This window comes from Alligator mississippiensis, chromosome 4, assembly GCF_030867095.1.
Source record: "Alligator mississippiensis isolate rAllMis1 chromosome 4, rAllMis1, whole genome shotgun sequence".
NCBI classification, from domain to species: Eukaryota; Metazoa; Chordata; order Crocodylia; family Alligatoridae; genus Alligator; species Alligator mississippiensis.
The window spans coordinates 120927279-120948340 of record NC_081827.1 but is presented as its reverse complement, the minus strand read 5'-3'; the positions used below and the strand labels follow the sequence as shown (position 1 = coordinate 120948340).

The following is a 21062-nucleotide window of genomic DNA, read 5'->3' as shown; positions in this document are numbered from 1 at the left end:
TAAATGAGTAGCTTGTATAAGACTTTAGCCTCTAAGATGGCCAAAGTGCATCATTTTTGCTAATAGTGTTGAGGAATGTGGCCACTTATTCACTAAAAACTGACCTGAGCTCACCAATTTATTTCCATATGCTGAATAACTTTTGGTTATTTCAGGTCAATACTGTTCATTTCTAGTCCACTAGTTGGAATCAACTCCATAGTCTGCTGCCAGTCCTTAGCTTAGGTAGTCCTTTACTGCTTTTCCATTAAGAGACTGTAGATTCAAATTCTCCAGTAGATATGTCCAAAATCTATTGCATGCTATAATTATTAGAATTTTTTAAAAAGCAGTTGCTAGCACTTTAGGGCACAATACTGAGTGGAATCACGAAGGCACTGTCATTAAGTTAGTGGTAGTTGGTACTGAAGAGGTGTGTACCACTACACAAGTATAGGAGTATATGTGGTGATATAAATTTGGAGCCACTGTCTATAGTATTTTGAGAGGTGCAGTTACCAAATACTAAAATCCTATAGGTGTGTAGGTACTTGAATACTACTATGGTGAAAAAAATAAACATATGGTACAATAGCATAGTTCTACTGATACCAGTCGCTAATACTTTTACAGGCTGCCCATAGATCTCTGGGAAGGGAAATGCAGTTGTGCTGCTGCTGTTTTGTCCCTCTTAGTCAAGTTGATACTGACCTACAGTACTAGCTGGGATGCTTTAAATGAAAGCTTGGATAGTTTGGCATACCGGGCAACCCTACAGGTAGCATCTACCCAAGTGAGTACCAAGCAGTGTATCATAGAACGGGACCCCAAGATGGTTGTGATGGAGCTGTCATCAGAGTAACTAGTGAAGCAGTTTCTGGAAAGGGTCACTTGCTACAATAAGCTGGTAACAACAGTTTAAGAACATGTGTAATTAACTCCCTTGTTTATGACTACAAACTTAAAAGGAAGGGGATCTGAGCTACTACTTTTCGCCAGTAAAAAATGATAAAGGTGGCAGAATGTAAGACATAATCTTCCATGATGGCTGCTGCATTGGCTCTGCAGGTGAGCAGGAGTAAAAGCTTGGTTTACTAATAAATGGAAATCAAAGATGGAGTGACCTGACATGGAAGCAAGATGGGGCCAGGCTTCTACATGGTCACTTTCCCCCCAACTATAATTTGACTGTATGCAAAATGAGTATTTAGCTTTCGTATATTAGCTGTTCATAGTATTTGTTTTCAGATCAGTCCAACTACAACCAACAGGTGAAAGAAATCCTGTTGCTGTTGGGTTTTAAGTATTTCCAACAAAGCTGTAGATTCCTCAGATTCCAGTTCTGGTGCATATTTTTTTGAAGATACTTGTGAGTGTCTTAACTCAAACTTGGTATTTACACTAAATTTCGAACTGATGCACTTAAGGTAATTGCAGATAGTCATTTGCCTCATTGCGTCTTATCTACTTAGTTATGCAGTGAACCTATAAAAGTGATCTTCATTTTAATGCTAATGTAGAAGCTAGTTAAATGTTCTCTAGCTTTGTAGGCAAATATGCTTTCATATTTAGTAACCTACTTGATATGAATATGAAGAATAAATTACTTTGTATTAATGATCAGATTAGGGCTAGATTACAGCTTCAAACTATCCTCTTAAAATTTCTCTTTATTTTAACCATTAATGGAGTCTTGGCTACATATAAAACTGTTCTAGCTTCCTATTAATTTATGTGGTGCCCTCTAGAGGATATGTGGTTTCTATGATACTATAAAGAGAGTGAAATCACTTATTAACTTGTCTTTCTCTGTTCATTATGCCTTTCAATAAGACAGCCATTCCTCAGATAGTATAAGCAGTAATGCAGCCACTTTGAAAATGTAACCAGGTAAATGCACAAACTATTTGTGTCCTGGGTTGTTTGTAAAGATGTTTTCTCCATCTCTCACTTTCCCCTGTCTTGGGTGTGACATTTAAATTCCTGGCAAAAACAAAGCTGTAACATCCTGTCCATATTGGTACCTGCTAGATGCACATTACGATCAACCCTATATAGATACTTGAGTTACCTGACATTCTTTTCCCCCATTTCAATCAGTTTAACTAATAAACATTTATCTAACGCAAACGTAAAAATAATAGTGTTTTTAAAAATAGAAAGGGGTGGTTCCTACAACAAGACCTTTCACCCCTAGGGATATTTTAAAGGGAATTCTCTCTCAGTGATGCTTCTGAGAGTCCTTCTAATGACATCAGAGGTTCAGTCTGCATGATTTAGAGGGGCAAATGGCATGGCTGCTTCAGAAGGGAATTCTATTTTAGCCAGTAACAGGACTTGCTTGCATGAAGAAAGGGTTCAATGTTAGAAATAACATATTCCATGAAAATGAGATGCAGAGTATAATTCCCCTGCAGGCTTCTGTCTCCTACTCGCACACTCTTGGGTTAGAAAGTGAAGACTTAATTTAAGCAACTTACATTTTACTCCAGAATTTCATGTCTATTAACAATAAAATGGAATACACTATTTAAAAAATATCCTCCCCTTCCCCCCCCCCCCCCCAATCCTCCATAACTGTGAAGTGACATCTTAATATATCAACCTATCCCAATCTGTCCTCCATTCTGACTGGCAGCATGTCCATTTGCAAGAGCAATATTCCCTTTGAAATCCATCATTACTGCAGTTAATAACCAGTTGTTATGTTAACAGCCCTTGGGCTGATAACTTATCAAACTGGTTGTTAACTGGAAGGTTATTACTTATTTTCAAACCAGAAGTACAAGCAGTGTGGAGGTGTTCTAGGTGCATATCACAGGTTACTTCTACCATAAAGAACTTAAAATGGAAAAGTATATAGTGTTACCCTTTGGAATGGTGAGGGATTTGCATCCAGTTCCACCTGCTAATTTGATTTGCGTGTTTGTAAGCACCCCATGGCAGCATCCTGATTTTGGGTACAAAGTGTACATGGTTCCATATCAGCTTTACTATTTTGTTTGTGCCTACATGTGCAGTAGCCTAAATTTCCAGATGCACGGCAATGTGTGCTGCACATCTGAGATTAATATCTGGCCCTAAAAATGTGAAATGAAAGACCGACAATTACATGTAACTCAGTTGTATTAAATAATGAGCTTCCTCAGATGCAGTGAAAATATGAAAGTACAGCTGTGCTAAGCTAGTAGCAATGTAGGTCAATCACCCTTTTCACTTAGGTTTTTAACTACGCAAACCCTGCTGAGCGACCAATGACTACAAAGTGCTGTTTCATTCCTATTTAATTTTGGCAGCATTTTACTGAAGAGCAGGCATTCATGCAGCTAAATTATCTTCACCGTTTCTGGTTTTAACTCCAGCTCCATGACACTAAATGTTGGAGTGCATATCTCTTAGTAAACACAAAGAATATGGTTTCTGATTTTTAAAAAAAATCCATCTCAACATGGAAATTGAATTAGAACTTTTATTACTTTTGCATAATTTCTCCAGCCAGCAGATGGATCGTAGGAAAAGGATTAATAAAAGAATGTATGGTGGGGGGGGGGCAGACTTGCTTTTTGGAAGTCTCTAGTAGCAGAGGTGAGAAGGATGGGGATACAAAGCATTGCAATTCTTCCTTTTTTTTCCTTTTAAGCTTGATGATGAGTTGGCTTGTAAATTTACTGCAGACTTTAAAAATATCACTGAAGAGCTATAAAGATGACTAGATTACTTTTGCTGGGGAAAGGGGTGAATTATATATGTTGTTTCCTTTTCGTTTGCTGGGCTGAAGACTTCAGAGATGAACCAATTTTAAAAAAAATATTGCCACAGATCTTGTAAATAATGAAAGCTCACAACAGAGTAAAGTGTTCAGGCATAAATATAATAAAGAGTGCATCTGTAAAATATTTAATTGTGAAAAGATGGGCAAGCTTTTCAGGCTGCAAAATGGGAGTTGTTTGAGGTTGAGCATCAGCATTTCCTCTAATTCCAGAGGCAATTATTAAAAAACATAGTGTGTGCCAGGATACTTTCTGAGTAAAGGTCAGAACAAGGCAGTTAAATTGTCTTCCAGTTTTGTGCTGATTAGCAGGTCCTGTTTCTCTTTTCTAACGTGGTTGAAGGCACATGCAAAAAAACTTCAGATGCCTCAAAATAATTCATCAAAATACATATTTGTTTGTATTAATTTCCATATGAATGCTTTCTGTGGGAGTGAAAGTTGAACTGTATTTGGAACAACATTATTGTACACTATCTTCAGCTTTCTTAGAAGGCCAAGAGGCATAAAAAATTTAAGTACTACGTAAAGTTTTGAATACCTTAAGTTCCACTGAACTAAGTGTTTTTACAGAACTAGGGTATAAGAGCTAGCTTGGGTTTTTTCACTAAGGATTTTATCCTACAAAGCCATACTTACATGAAGTGGATGGGACTATTAATACAAGCAGACGCTTTTGTAAGAATGGGCCCTAAAGAAGTGTTTTTGTTTGTGTTTGTTTGTTTTAATTTAATATAAAGTGGCAGCCCTCTGTCTTTTGCTTGGTAACTTGTGCATAAATAAATGTAAAAATACTGCCGGAGTCTGTTACACAAAATCTCCAAACCAAAAATCCCTATTGTAACAATCCTGAAGAATAACTTTTCCACAAGTGCTAAATTGTTGTCATCTGTGAGGCTCCTTTGTCTATCTAGGATGTAGTCCTACACGCATGCGCAGTTTGCTTACCGAAGACTGGTAATTATTAAACCTTTTTACTGCAATAACATTCTACCTGGGTAGACCACTTTATGAAATTGTATCCATTTTAGCTTTTAATAAGGCACATTCAATTAAACTGCAAGATTTTTACTGTTTAGTGGCATGTGTTGAAACCCTATAAAATTATAATCATTAAAGCATAATCTAAATAGTTTACCATTTTGGTTTGATACCATACACTGATTTCATGTTTACTACTACTTCAAGGTATTTTTCTTCAAACCTGCAGAGTATTTAATAGAGGCATATTTTAAATATCTATGATGATTCAGATTTTAATCTCTACCTGGGTGAATGCTCCTTCTTTCCAAGCTTCTTGAAAACTAGTCGTTCTTGTGCTTTTTCACAATATTTCATTCATCTTGTAGAAGTGTTCAGGGAATTAAGAGAACTTTCAGAATTGTCTGGAAAAACTTGTGTATTCAAATCCAAAATACAGAATATTGTATTTTGTAAACCTGTTCTACACCATTTTGTGACTTTACTATAATACATCGGTTGTCAGTGAATCATTTTAACGCAGGTTTTGTCTACTTACAGTTACTCAATAAAATTAAATGGGTTTTATTGTTTATAATTTTAAAGCCTACTTTGTGACATTTCTACAGAATGGTTTAAATATTCAAGAAAAGGATTATCTATTCCATTTTATATATTTTTAAGAACAGTCTCTTCTGTATCCTCTTTTAGTGTCTATAAATTCCCCTTGGGGGTCCCTTCCCATCTAATTCTCCTAAGATGATCTTTAGTAGCTGTATTTTTTTTTATCTAGCTAATATAGTATGAGCTACATTAAACCTGCTTACTTTGAAGGTGCAAGTTTTACCAAATGCTTTACTGGTTTGCTTCATACAAATGTTTGAAAAAACACTTCTTTTGGTTTTTGGCTGATCTTTTAACTTGAGCAATATTTCAATATCCATGTCCACAGTATACTTTCAAACCATGCTGAAATGTTGCCTTACACTTGCAATATAGTCATCTATAAGAAGAGACACAGAAGCATAACTATACACCAGAGAGTATATCTATACATACTGTATTTCAACACTATTTGTCTGCCAGCACATGGTATAAAGTGAGTTAAAATAAGGCCAGATTCCAATTCCTGTCCACTCTTCCTGTTGTTAAACTGTTCAAAATGCCTTGACTTTTTTCTCTATTTACTGCTGATGTTCAGAATTTTTCCTGATTTTTTTTTTTTTTTTTTTTTTTTTTGTAAATGCAGTTTTATTTCTAATTTTTTGTTTTTGTTAAGTATCTTCATCTATTTCCCCTCTCTCTCTCTCTCTCTCTCTCTTAAATAATCCACCTGATTAATAGGTCTTTAAGTCCCATTTTAAAATCTGTGGGAGTTCAGTGCTTTGGTATTTTTACATATCTAGCCCTGCATTTTTTTTTTCTTTCACATTTAGCTTGGATATAGTGTAACTTTTTTTTATAACATTAACATATGCCTTTGCAACACTAATAAGTATACATTTGCCATCTAAAAGCTGATATTAAGTAAAATTAAAACTTCCAGAGTATATATTCTAAGGTATCTAAGTTACATTTTACAGTAAAAATTGACAGATCATCTGAAAGCTGTTTGCTATCAAAACTGCACTCAAAACCAGCTTTTAGCCTTCTGAAAAAGGATGTAAAAGCAATCAAGAATACCTTTTTTTTTTTTTTTCTTTAAATTAAGGATTTTAAATACATTTTTGACAGACATGTGAAGATCACTGTGAAATGTAGGTACAATGCTAATGTTCAGTGATCTAGGATATCCATTTTATTTAGCAATCACAGTTTATGCTAAAATGGGACTACATTGTTACCAGATGCTTTGTATTTCTGAAGGCTTATTTTTCCCAGTGGAGTCTTTACAGTGACACGGAAGGCCCTTTAAATAAAACTAAACTATATCCACAGCCCTAAAGTTTTTCTTTTTTTGTGTGTGTGTTTTTTGGTTTGTTTTTTTTCCCCTGGCCTAAATGCACTTGAATTGAATTTCTGATTCTAACATTTTAAGAAGCATATGTCTAAAGCAATGATTTTTACATTGCCATCAAATCTTTGCTTTGCAGTTGAGCAGAAATAAAAGGTAGAAGTTTTTGGTGCTGCTACTGCAGCATTTCCTGTGTCTGAGGTTGGTGTGTGTGTGTTTTTAATATTCTAAAGCCTTTCACCATCTTGTGTCTCTCTCTAATTGTTTTTAGATTAACTTGTTTTGGGAAATTTATAGCATTTCATTTGAGACACTAGGCCCTAAGATAGCCCAAGTTGTTTTTAAGTGTACATCTGACTCCACCAACTCCTCTTTTTCAAGAGCTGAATGGTGTGTACTTAGACATACCTGAGTCTCTGGGAAAATGTTTATTCTCTTCTGGAGGGATTAGAGGCAGTACAAAGGAACTAAATTTTGGACCTGGTCACACTGCTTATACTACACTACTGTAAGATTTAGAAAGTTGTTTTAAAAAAAATCTTTAGTATCTCTGGGGTAGGAATGCTGTGAAGGAATGGGGGATCTTTACCCTGCCACAGCAAGAAAACACAATTTAGCCAAGGTGCTTGAACCAACTGTCTTTGTTGTCGACACTAAAATAATTTTCTTAAAAGCCCTTTATAACTATGCTTAAATATGTTGCGAGATGCATGTATTTTGGGCTTGATGCAGCAAACACTTGGTGAAGTTCTGTAGCCTATGATACAAAGGAGATGAACTAAATGACTATAATGGTGTCTTTTAACCTTAAAACTTATTTCAGATGAGCCCCATGTTATCAAAGCACTTAATCATGCATTTCAGGCTAAGCATTTGAGAAGCCCTGCTGAAGTCAATGAGGCTACTTGTGGGCTTAACGTTGAGCGTGTGCGTAAATGTTTTGCTGGAGCTAAGCCAGGGAAATTCATAATTTAGTCTAAATTCTAACCTCAAATCACAACTACAGGGATTGTTAGCTGGAATAGGAAATGCATCTGCATATGAGGGCACAAGTACCTTTTTCTTATTAACTGGAGGCAATTTATTTTATTTTATCTTGTTTTATACTTGGGTTTTGATTCTCTCCTGTTTATCTGTCTTGGAGCAAAATACCCAATACATAAGGGAAGCCATCACTAGGGAAAATCACCTGTTTCTTTCATAAAATAGAAAGTGAATGTTCAAGATCTGGATTGATATTCCATGGGAAATTCTCCTGCAGTTCCTGTGTTAAGTGGCATTCTGCAGAACTGTAATTTAAGCTTTCATCCTTTCTTTTGCAAAAATGATAATGTCTTGTGTTGGCACGTACCGGATGAAAGTGAGAATTGCACAACATCTAAAGATAAAATTGCTTCGAGGGTGGGGGAGGAAGAAATCACAGATTTTATTGCAGCTTCCTTCTTATATTTTGAAGATGTGAGAAATACACAGTCAAGTCTCATCCAGACATACTGTAAATGGATGTATATTTTACTAGTTATGAAAAAACTACACAAAACCAAACTGCAAATATTGCCTTGAATTTGCATGCATTATTTTTACATTACACTTTTCTGGCCAGGCCTATGAACTTGGATTTTGTGTATATTGAAAGGATATTATGGCAAATCTTTCCTCCCCTTTGCTATCAACTCAAATTTGCTGATTTGGAGTTACTTATATTAAGTCTGAAAAGTGTTACTTGTCCAAAAAAATTCTCCAAGCATTGCAATAGACAGATGAATCACAGGAATTGGAGAGGGAAGAACCACTGTGGCAAACTGGACAAATAATAAAAACTCTGACACAACCTTCCCTAACTTTTAAATGAGTTCATTTATGCCACACGTGTTCCCTTTTTTTTCCTTTTCCATAAATGCTTGCTTATGTAAAGCTAAACTTGAATGTTTGCTCCAAGCGGATTTCAAAGCCACATACGTGAGTATTCATAACCTGGATCCTAGATTTGCAAGGCAGCATCTGTATCCAAAATACTTGTGAGCTTTCTTTTGCAACGGGGGGGAGGGGGGGGAGAAAGCATATCATGCAACATGCACTCACAATTGTAGTTACCCTTGCCTACAGAAGTAGCAAGCATGATATACTTGCAGAGGTCTGCTATTTTCTTACTCTGCAGTGACACAACACCAACAACACAATCCCTATTCAATACTCCTGATTAAGAAAAAGATTAAGGAAAATAGCAATAGCTAATGTAGAGCTTTCTCGAGAAGACGGATTCATTCGTTGGATTAAATTAATTGTCCTTAAGATTTTTCAGCAAGGGTGTGTCTACATGCATGGCACTGAACCCCGCCAGGCAATGATTTCAGTTAGGGCCTCCAGTCAATATTGCAATAACTGTGAGTTGTGACTCGGGTCTCTTTCTTCCTATAAGAGCAATTTGTTTATATATATTTCCTGCTGCCTGCATCTTGGCTACTTACTTTCAGCGTTGCTATACCTGATAGAGAAAGATCTTGTATAGAAAACTGAGTCTCTCTTACAATTACAATACAGTGGCCAAAAAAGTGCAAAAACAGCCACTTTCCCTTAATAGAAGTCTGTGAAGAAAATCCAGTTTTCTAGGAAACGGGAGTGGGGGGGGGGGAAGGTGGTTGTCTTTTTAAGTAAACTCTGGGAGTGTCTTGTAATAAATGGCTTGCTTGTGTGCCTTATTTAATTGTAATTTAATATGTTAAAAGCAGGCTACTTTTATCTAATGCTAGACTTCATTCCTGAAAACAGGCACTGTATGCGCAACTTTATTACCATGAGCAGTCCTACAAAAACCAGCAGGGCCTTATTAATTTAAAGCCATGTGTGAGTGAATGCAAATACTCAACATTGGAATGTCTCTGCATACAGAACTATTTTGAACCAAGAAATTGTTTTACCCTAATTTCAGACTAATGTATTGCAGCACAATCATCCCAGATCACAGGGTGCCCCCCTACCCCTTCCCGAAAATGCTCTCAAAACCCCAAGCCTATTCCCAGCTAGGTGCTAACTGACTGATGGAGCTTTCTGATTAAATGCAGCACAAAGTCCACATAGTATTTGGCTCCTATAGAAACCTCTTGTTTCTGACATAAACTAATTCTTGGTGTGGTTGGTAAGACCACACTGTACAGAAGAGCATGAACCACTTCGTCCTCTAATAGTTGAGACAAAAAGTATAACTTTTTTTTTTTAACTTGGATGTCCATATTTAGGCATTTATATAAAAGCACCCTGTTTTTCAGTAAAGGCTGAGCCCTGGTAAGAGTTCTCATTGACTGTAATAGTAGTTGCTTAGTGCCCAGTAGGCACATCTACACATGTACTGTAAGACTCGGTAGCCCGTTTTACTGCACATTAAAGCGATACATCAAAAATGGTGCTAGTATGCTAATGCGCAGTAGAATAGGCATTGAGCATCACCTAAAGAGGGTGCACTACTGGGCGTTAGCATAGCCTAATGCACATTTATTTACTACCTTATATTAAAGGTACCAGATTTCATGTGCATTAGTAAAAGCTAATTAATGCATGTGTAGATGCACTCAGGACTTCTGAAAACCTGGCTGCTTGTTTGGATGTTCTGAGTACTGAACTTAAGGCCTCTAAGCAATTTGTCTATTAAAATGTGCATTGACTATGCATTCACACTTAAAGGTTAGACTGTCTCCAGGAACCTTAAACAATGGTAGCGTGGAGCAGTATAACATCGTAGATAGGACAAAAATTTTAGGTAAGACATGGGATTCTGCTTTTGGCGTACATTAAGCTTTTATTTGTAGGCCTGTTTCCATATTGTGCTCCAGTGCCATGTTAATGGGCCTAGCCCAACATGCCTAAATTCTGAAGCCCCCTGGAAGTATTTGTTCCACTGGGATGGGGGGAGGAGGTGGTTAATTATCTGTAGGTAATTGTTTACACTGTTGTTAAAATGGGGGGGGGGGGATGAAATGCTTGTCTGTGCTGAGCAAAAACATTTTTTTTTTTTTGTCTTCAGCGTGACCCCTTGATATTTATAGTAGGTGCTCCTCAAAAAAGTAAATTAAAAAAAATTAGTGTCCCTTGAGAATTACCTATTTATTGCAGCAGTCTGCAGACTAACAGGAAATGCTACAACCACCCAAGCTAGTGTGCTGTTTTTAATGAGGCTCAGTTCAGGCTGGAGTTTGCTATGAGCATTTCCCCTAGCACCTCCTTACCTAATTCAGTCATAATACTGTGTGAACTACTGATAGAAAAGACTAAGCGAATAAAACAAAGAGAAATGACTACATCACGAGCATACATTTAACTATGGGTGTCTTTAGTGTTTTTCTGAGGCGCTTTAATATCAGCCCTGATGCATCCCTGTCAGACTCCCAATTACCTTCCATCTCTAGGTGCAACCCTGCCTGATGATTTTCTAGCAATATCCATAACAATGCACTACCCAGCCCCACTCAGTTTTATCTTCTCTGTCTTCATCAGTCGTCCTCTGCTGTTTAGGGACAACATTATGTTGCATTAAAGGAGTTACTCTTAAAATATATATCCTAGCTAGTATTGATCACTATAACTTCCTTTTAGAATTAATTTCTGTGCATCTTAAATCATGATTACTGTAAGTCAGGGGGGGTTTTTGTTCTGCCAAAACAGACAGCTGTTCTCCCTCTACCCAACCAAATATACCTGCTATAAAAACAAACAAACAAAAAACCCCGAATTTAATCTCTACAGAAGCTGAGTTATTTGTAAAATCTACTGTAGTCTGGCAGGTTCCCAGTCATTCATTCACAGGAATCTACTGTCTGGCAAAATAACTCTGGAAGTAAATATGCTATTTTTTAACACAGGTAGGTTTGCTATCTTAGCAGATAAAACATGTTAGGCAGATGAAAACAGTTTTTTTTCTTGTGTCTTTTTAAAAAGCAGCTTTTAAGCCTCTAAGGTTACTTTAACAGACATGCTTGGAAAAAAAAAATTGTTGGCCGATTCCACATTTTAACCACCTGAAATCTTTTGTTCCAAAATCTAATTTTTCTCCTCAGTCAGCGTGATCCTGCAGGGGTTGTTTTTCTGAAAAGTAAATTCTTGCTACCAATTCCTAGCTGCCTAGTGGTTGGGTTATTAATACTGTATGCTATCAGAATTATATAGTAGTAATGCACCAGGAGAAGGCTGGACTCTTTTTACCAAACTGGTCAACTGATGGAAGGATAAAAAAAAAAAAAAAAAAAAAAAATGTGGGGAGGACACAGTTGGAGAAGTGATAGGAAGCATATTTAGTTTCTTAGGAAATATACCATCACTGGTCGGTGAAAATCTCTCGGAGAAGAGGTTTGGAAACTCCCATATCTACAAAAAACTCGAAGTTGAACCCTCCAAACCTTGAATAACTAGGTCGTGTACTTCTTTCATCCACCCCCACCTCTTTCTCTCTCAAGGGCCAGTCTTTTTCTGCAGCTGCATCTCACTTTGAGCGGGATATTACAGTCTCATTTAGAAGCAATTGGTACAAAACCCACACATTGGTAAAGAAGGAAGGCTTTTCTTCCAAAAGACCTGCAGCAGCCTGTACTGCACTTCTAACAGTCCATGCACTCAACTAGCTTCTAGTAGTGCTTCTCTTGTTGTATTACAACATGGGAGTTTCATAGGGGCACATTCCTGATAAAAATGTAGAGTAAAAATTAATGGGCTCAGCTGGCCTCTCCCCTGTGCTTCTTGGATTGCTGGTGTAGGAGACCACGTAAAACACCTGTATGCAGTCTCAAGTCCTTTAATGAACACATGACATTCAGAGGAGTGCTATTCAAAGATGTGTCATCCTTCCTTGATATTGTACCCTTATGCTTGAGGCAGTGTTGCATTGCTTGATTCCTCTCTCTAGCCCAAAATAGAATGGTGGACAGTTAAGCAAAAGTGGGTATAGTTTTAGTTTTCCAAAAGGAAATGGAGAAACCCACTTATTCAAGGGTGGATAAAGTTTGGAGTGGCAAATAAAAGGAGTGAAGAGATAAATTGTTCTGGTTCTAGATGGCTGAGTGGTGCATCTTTTGTTATAAAGTAGTGATAAGCAAGAGGGTTAAAGACTTTTTGCTTTTACTTGCATCCGATTTTTTTTTTTTTTTAATCAAATTTACACAGCCCCCCCATGTTGTCTACCCAAGAGCTGTATCATAGCAAGCAATTTCTTAAAGGAGTTAAGGGTTTACTAGCAATTGTCTACCTTCTCATATTTGAAACAAGCCCCAAATCAACCAAATGTCTGCTTGCTAGCAGCTTGGAAAACACAATGGGGCATGCCACTCTAAATCCAGCAGTTAACAAAGCTACAGGATTCATTTTGGAACAGCCCTGGAATTGTAGGTGGAGGTGCACGCAAGTCAGTTTCCCTTTAAAGACCCCAAGACATAGGAGCTATGATTTGGAACAAATCTCTGTAACACATTTGTTTCTCTGCCCTTTATCACTCTTGCCAAAAGGGCCTCATCACAATATGATATCTCCTTGGTAATACACTTATGGAAATACATATGTAACAAGTACTTACTGGATAGAAGAGAGAGGAAGCAGTAGCCAATTGCAAAATGTCCAGATTAGGACAGCAGCTGCTTTACTCTGCCAAATGTAAAGGCTCAACATCAGGAAGACATGTTGAAAAACTACATTCATTGAAGGGGATCGCTCACTGTACAAAGGAGTAAAGACCAGAAATGAAGAAGGGGAGGAAGAAGAAAGAGGTTTAAAGCTGTGATTCTTTCGATCTACTGGGCCACATTCATGGTAGTTTAGCTACATAGTTATTTATAGGTCTTACAATTCTTTTTCCTGATGATGCTAACTGCATTGAACATGCTGTTTGTTGCTTCTGTGATACAATCGCTAAAGGTCAATTGAGTTAAAAGAACCAGACTGATTAGATTAAATGTTGGCTATCATTTTTCAGATGCCCTGATTTGTTGTTTTCTGGAAACACCCCAAAAGAATGATGACTAAAACCTTTGATGGCTGTAGATTCAGAGCTTCCTGGTCATGTTGAAGGCTCCTACGCCTTATGCTGAAAGAAGTTGTGTCAACTGAACAAGACTGCTTCAGCACTGTTTTTTAAGTGATTTTTTTTCATTGATAGTTGAGGTATCTGCATCCACCTGAGGAGAGATGAGAGACTCTTCTGGGAAAAGGACAAAATAAAACAACACGTCCAAGTGGGTTTTTTTATACCCCTGGAAGATTTTACTATCTGAATTGTGTGCAGTGAGCAAGGCTTTTTCATTTCATACATCATTCACAACTTGCTGTAGTGATTCCAAAAAGTCGCATAAGCTTATCTGATATTCAAAGAAAGTTCTGATTTTTAAGTTTGTGTTTTAAAAATAAAGAGTTTTCTAGGCTTGCTTGTAGCTTAACCCAAAATCTGTGGGTAATGGTTGGAATAAGGCTGGTTCTGGGGGTGGGGTGCAGTGTCTTCAGAAGATATTGGAAGAAACTACAAGCAGTGACCACACCTGCAGCAGTATATTCTCTTCTGCTCACTTCTGCTGCCTGGTACAGAGGGATGGTGTGCAATTTCAGAGCTTTGTTTTCATTCCAGCCATTATGGGTTTCCTGTGGTTGCGCTTGACTCTTGAAGCTCTTTCACTAAAGCAGGACAGTGTTATAAGCCTACTGAGAGAGACTTATAACAGTGACATTCTTAATTACCCAGAAAAAAAACAACATATGACTGTTAGGAAGGCCATCTTTTAACTGCATCTTTTATAATACAAAGTAATTCTCTGTACTCTAAGATACCTTTTAGAATCTCCTTATCTTTTGTTCCTCTGCCAAGGACTTCTCATGTGAGAAGACCTTCCAAGACGTCTTTTCTTACTCTGGTATTTGCTGGGAAAGGATGACTGTAAGAAGAAATTGTCCTGACTGCAGCTCTGGGAGCAGCCTCCAGGGAGCTCAGATTTGAGGTCACTGGCTAAATATCAGAGGGAGAAGAGTGATGTTGCTTAGTTTTTTGCTTGTTTTTATATGCCTTTACACAGCACAGGAGCTATATTTGAATGAAGAAAATATGGCACTGATACTTTACCACTGACTGAAACCTACTATCAAGTTCCAAGCACAGTTGCCAATGGATAAGACTCAGGGGGCCCATGCTCTGCCATTGATCTGCTGGCTGATTTGGGCCAGTCACTTCACCCTCAATTTCCTTGTTTGTCAAGAGGGGACAGTGATACTCACCTTGTTCATACAGCGCTTTGAGAACTGCTGAGCTATAAGTGTTCTCTGGTTCCCTCCTGCTGACACAATCTCAGAATGGCAGGCCAAGTCTAGAGTTCTCTGACCTGTGAGTTACTTTGTTCTTGACCCTGCCCTTCCAGATGTTATTGCATGCATTTAGTCAAACATTGCAGCTTGCCTCCTAAGGGGTACCCTCTACTGAGGATCCCCACAAAGGGGCTCAACCCATATCCCAGGAGACAGGAACTGCTGTGGGTACAATTAAAGGGTCAATGGTGAGATTCTGTGTTATGCCAAACTTGCAGCCTTGGAGGCTTTCACGTTTGTGCCTCCTGGTTTTGGGAACTTTCAGACACTAAAATAAGCCCCCCCCCCCGCGCCGCTGGGTCGGGAGTAGTGGGAATGACGCAGCCTCAGGTCACGAGCAGGTGGGCACTAACACCTGACTGCCAGTGCCACTATTTCTTCCCACCCTGGTACAAGTGTGGTACGTGCTGTTGAAGCCCCATGTCTTTGAGCCATAAGTTGCAGATCTCCCTCCTCCCCACCGTGGTCTGCAGGGTTTCCTAAATTATGGCAGCCTTGCCCAAACTATCTGTGTGCAGGTGCAGTGCCCAGAATTTGTGGTGCTTTAAATGCTTGGCCCTGCAATGGCATCCCCCAAATACCTGCTACCCTGGAGTGTTGTAAAGCAGTCCTTAGAAGGGAGCCTGTGACATCCTCTTTTCCTGTACTAAGGGAGTCCTCTCTCACCTGAATCCATAATATGTTTACACTGCTCCAGTCCTTTCAAAAGCAGGTAGAGGCAAGGCCAGGGAGTCTTTCCCCCACCCGTCCCTTTAATGAGAGAGGCCCTCAAACTTTCCTACAAATATCTCTGCAGGCAGCAAATAGTGTTCTAAATAAAGCAAACTCTTCTTATTCCAGCTCAAACCCTTCTGAAGTACTATGGAGGAGACGCATAGAGAATCTAGGAAAGTTGCACATTCTGGCAAGTAGTCTCAGCACTTACCACTGCCAGACACTGTCCGTATTTCTTTTTCTGAAGACTACATGGGCAAACAATCTCTCCCATCCCTCTGTAAAGCAGCTGTACATTTCTTCTCAAAACCTCACCTATTAAAACAACAGCCAAGCAGTTATCAAATGCAAAATTAACTATGTGCCAGGTATAAATAACTCTGTATCTGCTTCTGCTGATATATCCACTGAGCAGGGTGCACCTGGGAGGCAGGAATTCATTAGAACATCCATTGCACAAATTTAAGAAATCTTCATGACACCACATTTCAACTCTCTCCTTTTCCTCTCTGGCTCTTTATGTTCTCTTTAATCTTTCCTTGGATGCTTGAGAATGTACCTACACTTTGCAGTTAAGCTTCTTCAGGAAGGTGTTTTAACCAAGATATTTTCACTCTTTTTTTGTCTCATTGTTTACGTTTCCCGTTGATAATTTTCTTCCATTCATATGTAGCTAAATTTTACAGTCATTGCTCAGTCAAAAGTTCATATTTATCCAAAACAGATTACCCTGAAAAAAGTCAGTTTGATCCTATAATGGAAAAAATTTTTGTTTTGCTACTTCAGGTCTCTTAAAATGTTTATTAAACTTCCCAGTTGCCCTAAGAAGAGTGAATGTTTCATTTTACAGATGAGGAAGCAGAGGCGCTAGGAAAGTCTGTAATGCGATGCAGACCTTCTGAATACTATCTGTTCCAGACATCTAAGGTACTTAAGGGGCTCCGATCACTGAATGATTAAGAGCGTCTCTCAGCTGTTAATGCAGCCTCTCCTTGCACCCCATAGCATAGAGGTATTATTGTCCCATTTTACAGATAGGAAACTAGGATGCAGAAAGAATAAAGACAGGTCTACTTTTTCTGTGTTGAGTACCACCAAAAGTCATGCCCTGCCCAAATGCCTCAGCTCTCAGTTATCAAAACCCAAAATTTAGGCCATGGAGCTGATTTTCTGCAGTTGTGAGTGCATACCCAGGAGCAAAGATCTTGAGGCAGCAGAGACAAATGCTTGAGGTTGGCTCAGAAACATGCTCCAGGCTCCACATCCTCATTTCTGGTTTTTGCCACACTGGGAGTGAGCAGAAGCAAGTGGTTAGGATCAGTTTCTTGAGAGCACTCCCAGACATAGTGCAAAGGCACTGGAGACATGTCCTGTGTGATTTTTGCTTCAGTTTACAAAGGAAGTATTTGATACAAGAAATCTAGTCAGGCATCCCAACTCTTGGACCATCCTACCTCTGCTGATTTTCCTCTCTGACCGTGAGAGTACAGTCACTATTGAATTATTGGAAAGCAGTTCTTTTTTAAGTAATTCCATGAAGTTCAAAACACAGTTAGCAGATCAAGCACTACATCCTGCTCCTCTTATGGGGGCAATAGATTTACTTACATGAATATTCTTGTTGATTTCAATGGAATTACTCATGGGAGTAAAGAGATTTCCATTAGTTTTAGCACAAGAGATTTCCAAATGTAGTTCTATTACTGTTCAGTAAAGCAGGGTGAGATTTTTAAAAGGGCTCAGCATTAGCCTAAAACTGCTCCTGCTTATTTTAAAGCAGAATCATACGATACTGAGGATTTTAAAAATCCATCCCCTAATCTACAGCCTCACAAAGGAGACATTAATCTTGCTGCAGATGGCTCATGCAAAGCCATAAACACCTACAAAGTATGTGAAATGCATGGCATAGAATATCTTGTGTTGTACTTTTGGACTGAGGTGCATTTTACCAAAAATAAAACCATCTTTCCTTTCCTTCTGCCACTCAGTTTACGATTCTTTGCAGAAATCATTATAAACAAAGTTTTGGGTTTTTTTTTTTAAAAGCTATTTGGTGGATTAGTTAAGCAGGAGAGTGCAATAGCCGCTTATTATTATGTTTTTACTATTTAAAATATATCCTAATCCACCTTGCTGGGTTTCCACAGTCTGTTGTAATATTCAATCAAGCTCTTGTTTCATAAGAAATGTGACAATGCGTTGTTGGCACTTTACAAACCTACAGCCCTGGGCAATAGTTAATGAGAGGCAGGGTTTTTTCCCTGTTCAGGACACAATGAGATTTTAGACAGATGAATGCTAAGAGAACCCTATGTACCAAAGGCAATGTTTACTGCATGTAATACATATCATTGTTTGTCTCCTGTAGTGAAAAATACTTGTGTCATGCTGTTAAAATGTACTCCTGACAGAATAGTGCCTGCTATTATAGGGTCCATTGCTTAAAAAAATGATATACTGACAGAAATACAATTTAAGAAAATTTAACACCAAGGGTAGTCGACCATGTAGGCTACTATTAAGGGGCCAAAACTCAAGGCCAGAGTTTTATTAAAAAAGAGAGAGAGTTTATTTGCCAGTAGTAGGCAAAGTTAAAAAAAAAAAGAGAGAGAAAAGAAAGAAAAGAGAAAATCAAACTTGCATTTCTAGGTCTCTAGTGTGTAGAAAATTAATGAAAGCAACAGTTCAATAAGATTTTATTGCAGAAATGTTTAAGTGAAACATTTTAGGAATGCTTTGGAATTTTTAAACAGTTACTTACCATTTAGAGTGCTGTAACACTACAGTGCATAACAAATTGTTGCTATTGGATGCAAGGCACACCCAGTGCTTTTCATAAAATGTGTAGTCAGACCTGGTTAATTTGAATCAGTTTGTGCATTTCTCCATATTTTTATTGGGTTTAGAAACATACTGAGATGAACAATTCAGTGATGTGAGCACACATTGAATGCTCTTTGACTGGCTACTACTTAAAATCACATTGAAAATGCAGCTTTTGATTTAACGTGGTGCTGGTCAGATTTTTAGTTGCAGATGAATTCTAGACTGGATTTAGTCTCTTCTTTTCCTTCTAATTACACATTCATTGATTTCAAATAGCTCATGCAAACAGATATTAGGAAACTGATACTCACAAACTGTTTTGGTTACCTGCATAGTATGAATGGTCATCCAAGTTGCATGTTTCTGTACCTTCATGGATAAAATGACTGAATCTTTTCAAACAGAAAATGATGAATTATAGTATTTCCGAATATGCAGAAATGCCTGTTCACATCTGAAACTTGGTATCTGTAAGTCATTACTGCAAACATGCATAATTAGGAAGCTGCTCAGATTAAGCACCTATTTGGCATTTGAATGAAAATTCACAAGTATTAACTTTGCTTTATTTTTGTTTCAGCATTGTTTTTAGCCCTAGTAATGAGACAAGAGTTGCCAAAGTAGTGCCTAGCTTTGGTGCCTTGCTTCCGAAGCACAAAGTACCTTTATAAATACACAAGTTTAAAATTAAGCAAAATATACTAAAGGACCTAGTACAGTCAGATTTATCACTGTATGAGTTAAAAATTAAGTAATTCAATGCAAATTGGTTTTGTGTGTTCATAATACAGTGTTACACCAGATTCTCAATGGTATTTAGTAGCCAGCAGCTCCCTTTAGGACAGTTATGGCTAGATTTTTAATACGAGGTCTCTTGGTGATATGGCCACATTTTTTGGTGCCTAAAATGGGAAGTGAGCCCTTTTTCAAAACTGTTCTTTATTCGTAAGCAGGGCTTCTATCACTTTGCTATGGGATTTTGCGTGCTATCTCAGCGTGCTCATTAAACCACAATCTTACTGAGGGAAAGAGGAAGTCAAAGGGCTTGAAATAAGCATGTGCAATTGAGCATATATGCTTTGCCATTGAAAAGTCAACAGTTGTTGCAAAGACTTCTAAACAAAAGGAGACTCCAGGAATTCTCTGATGCTCTGAAGTACAACTTGTTGGTACCCACTGGAGGAGAGGGATGTCTGTCTATATTTTATTGATGGAATGGTGTAAAAAGAAAGCAAATATGCAGGATTTATTTGTCATTAATTGACATGTGGGGTTTGAAGGCTGAAGAGTGATATATATTTTTCTTTGCAACAGAGAATTCTTTTTCTATATAAACCTCCTGCTTATTTGAAGTAATAACATAATTGCATTCAATTTCACCATGCTAATAATAATGGCAAGATTCATGTAATTGGTCTCCATATTAGCACAATAATCAGAATAACATTGACATGAATTTGTCATATATATATATATGACAAATTCAGGGTCCAAGACAGAAGCTTAGGATAAGGGATATATATATATATGTGTGTGTGTGTGTGTGTGTGTGTATATATATATATATATATCCCTTATCCTAAGCTTCTGTCTTGGAGCCTGATCCTGCAGAAATGCAAAAACAATTTAATTCTTTTTGAGAAGCACAGAGGGGAATTACCTGGAACAAAAGACGGAAAGCCTCACAGAACTAGAGCTCTAACAGATGTCAGTCTCTTAAAGGCATGTTTACTTGAGTCAAGTTACTCATGTATACAAGTGGGTACAGGATCAAGGCCTAAATACTTGTTAAACTTTTATTTTTAACAATTGAAATGCAAAACTACACATTCAAATGATGCAAGATTTCAGTGTCATTTGAAAGAGGTACTGACACATCATAGCATATATTGTAAATGCTGATGTCTGTAGTAACGTATTACATTTATTAAAACCCAGTTATCACTATTAATAGTGACTTTTTATGGCTTTTATTTAATTATTTCAGATTAATACAAGAAGCATCTACAAAATCAGTTCCAGTTTTGTTATCAGGTTCACTTCTGAGTGCTGCCAACTTCAGTTCTCACATACTGTGTGATAATTATTCATTGCTTAAACATAACTTTTAATTTTGGAGTTTTGAAAAATAACTCTGAAAACATTTAAGTTAGATTTTTATAAAAGCTTGGGATTTTATTTTTTTTTAATAAGAAAATGTAAAATTTGGGTTAGGTTGGGTTCATGGCGTCCTTTTGAAAATTGTTTTTATTTTGATGGTACACTATCTATTTTATGTCAGATATTGATTGAAGTACAATATGCAATTTGCGTCTAGGCAAAACAGAATACCTTAGATGGGCGTGATCAATCCAGCTTTACGGGGTGTCTATAAAACTGGTAAGGGACTGGATCACTTTTTGGTTTATAGTAAAGCAGCGGCCATTTTATGATGGGAACTAAAATCCATATAACATATAAACCTTTGCACAGCCTTAGTTTGTTGGACTTTTTCTGAAAATGGCCAACAGTGATTTAATATATATTTTTCTTGTT

At 37.6% G+C, this 21062-nt stretch overlaps 1 protein-coding gene across 9 annotated transcripts in view; it reads left to right on the top strand.

The window, feature by feature from the left end:
* Window positions 1-21062, top strand: part of LMO3 (LIM domain only 3) — a 74522-nt gene that overhangs the window by 13609 nt on the left and 39851 nt on the right. The gene's annotated exons all lie outside the window — the stretch shown is intronic.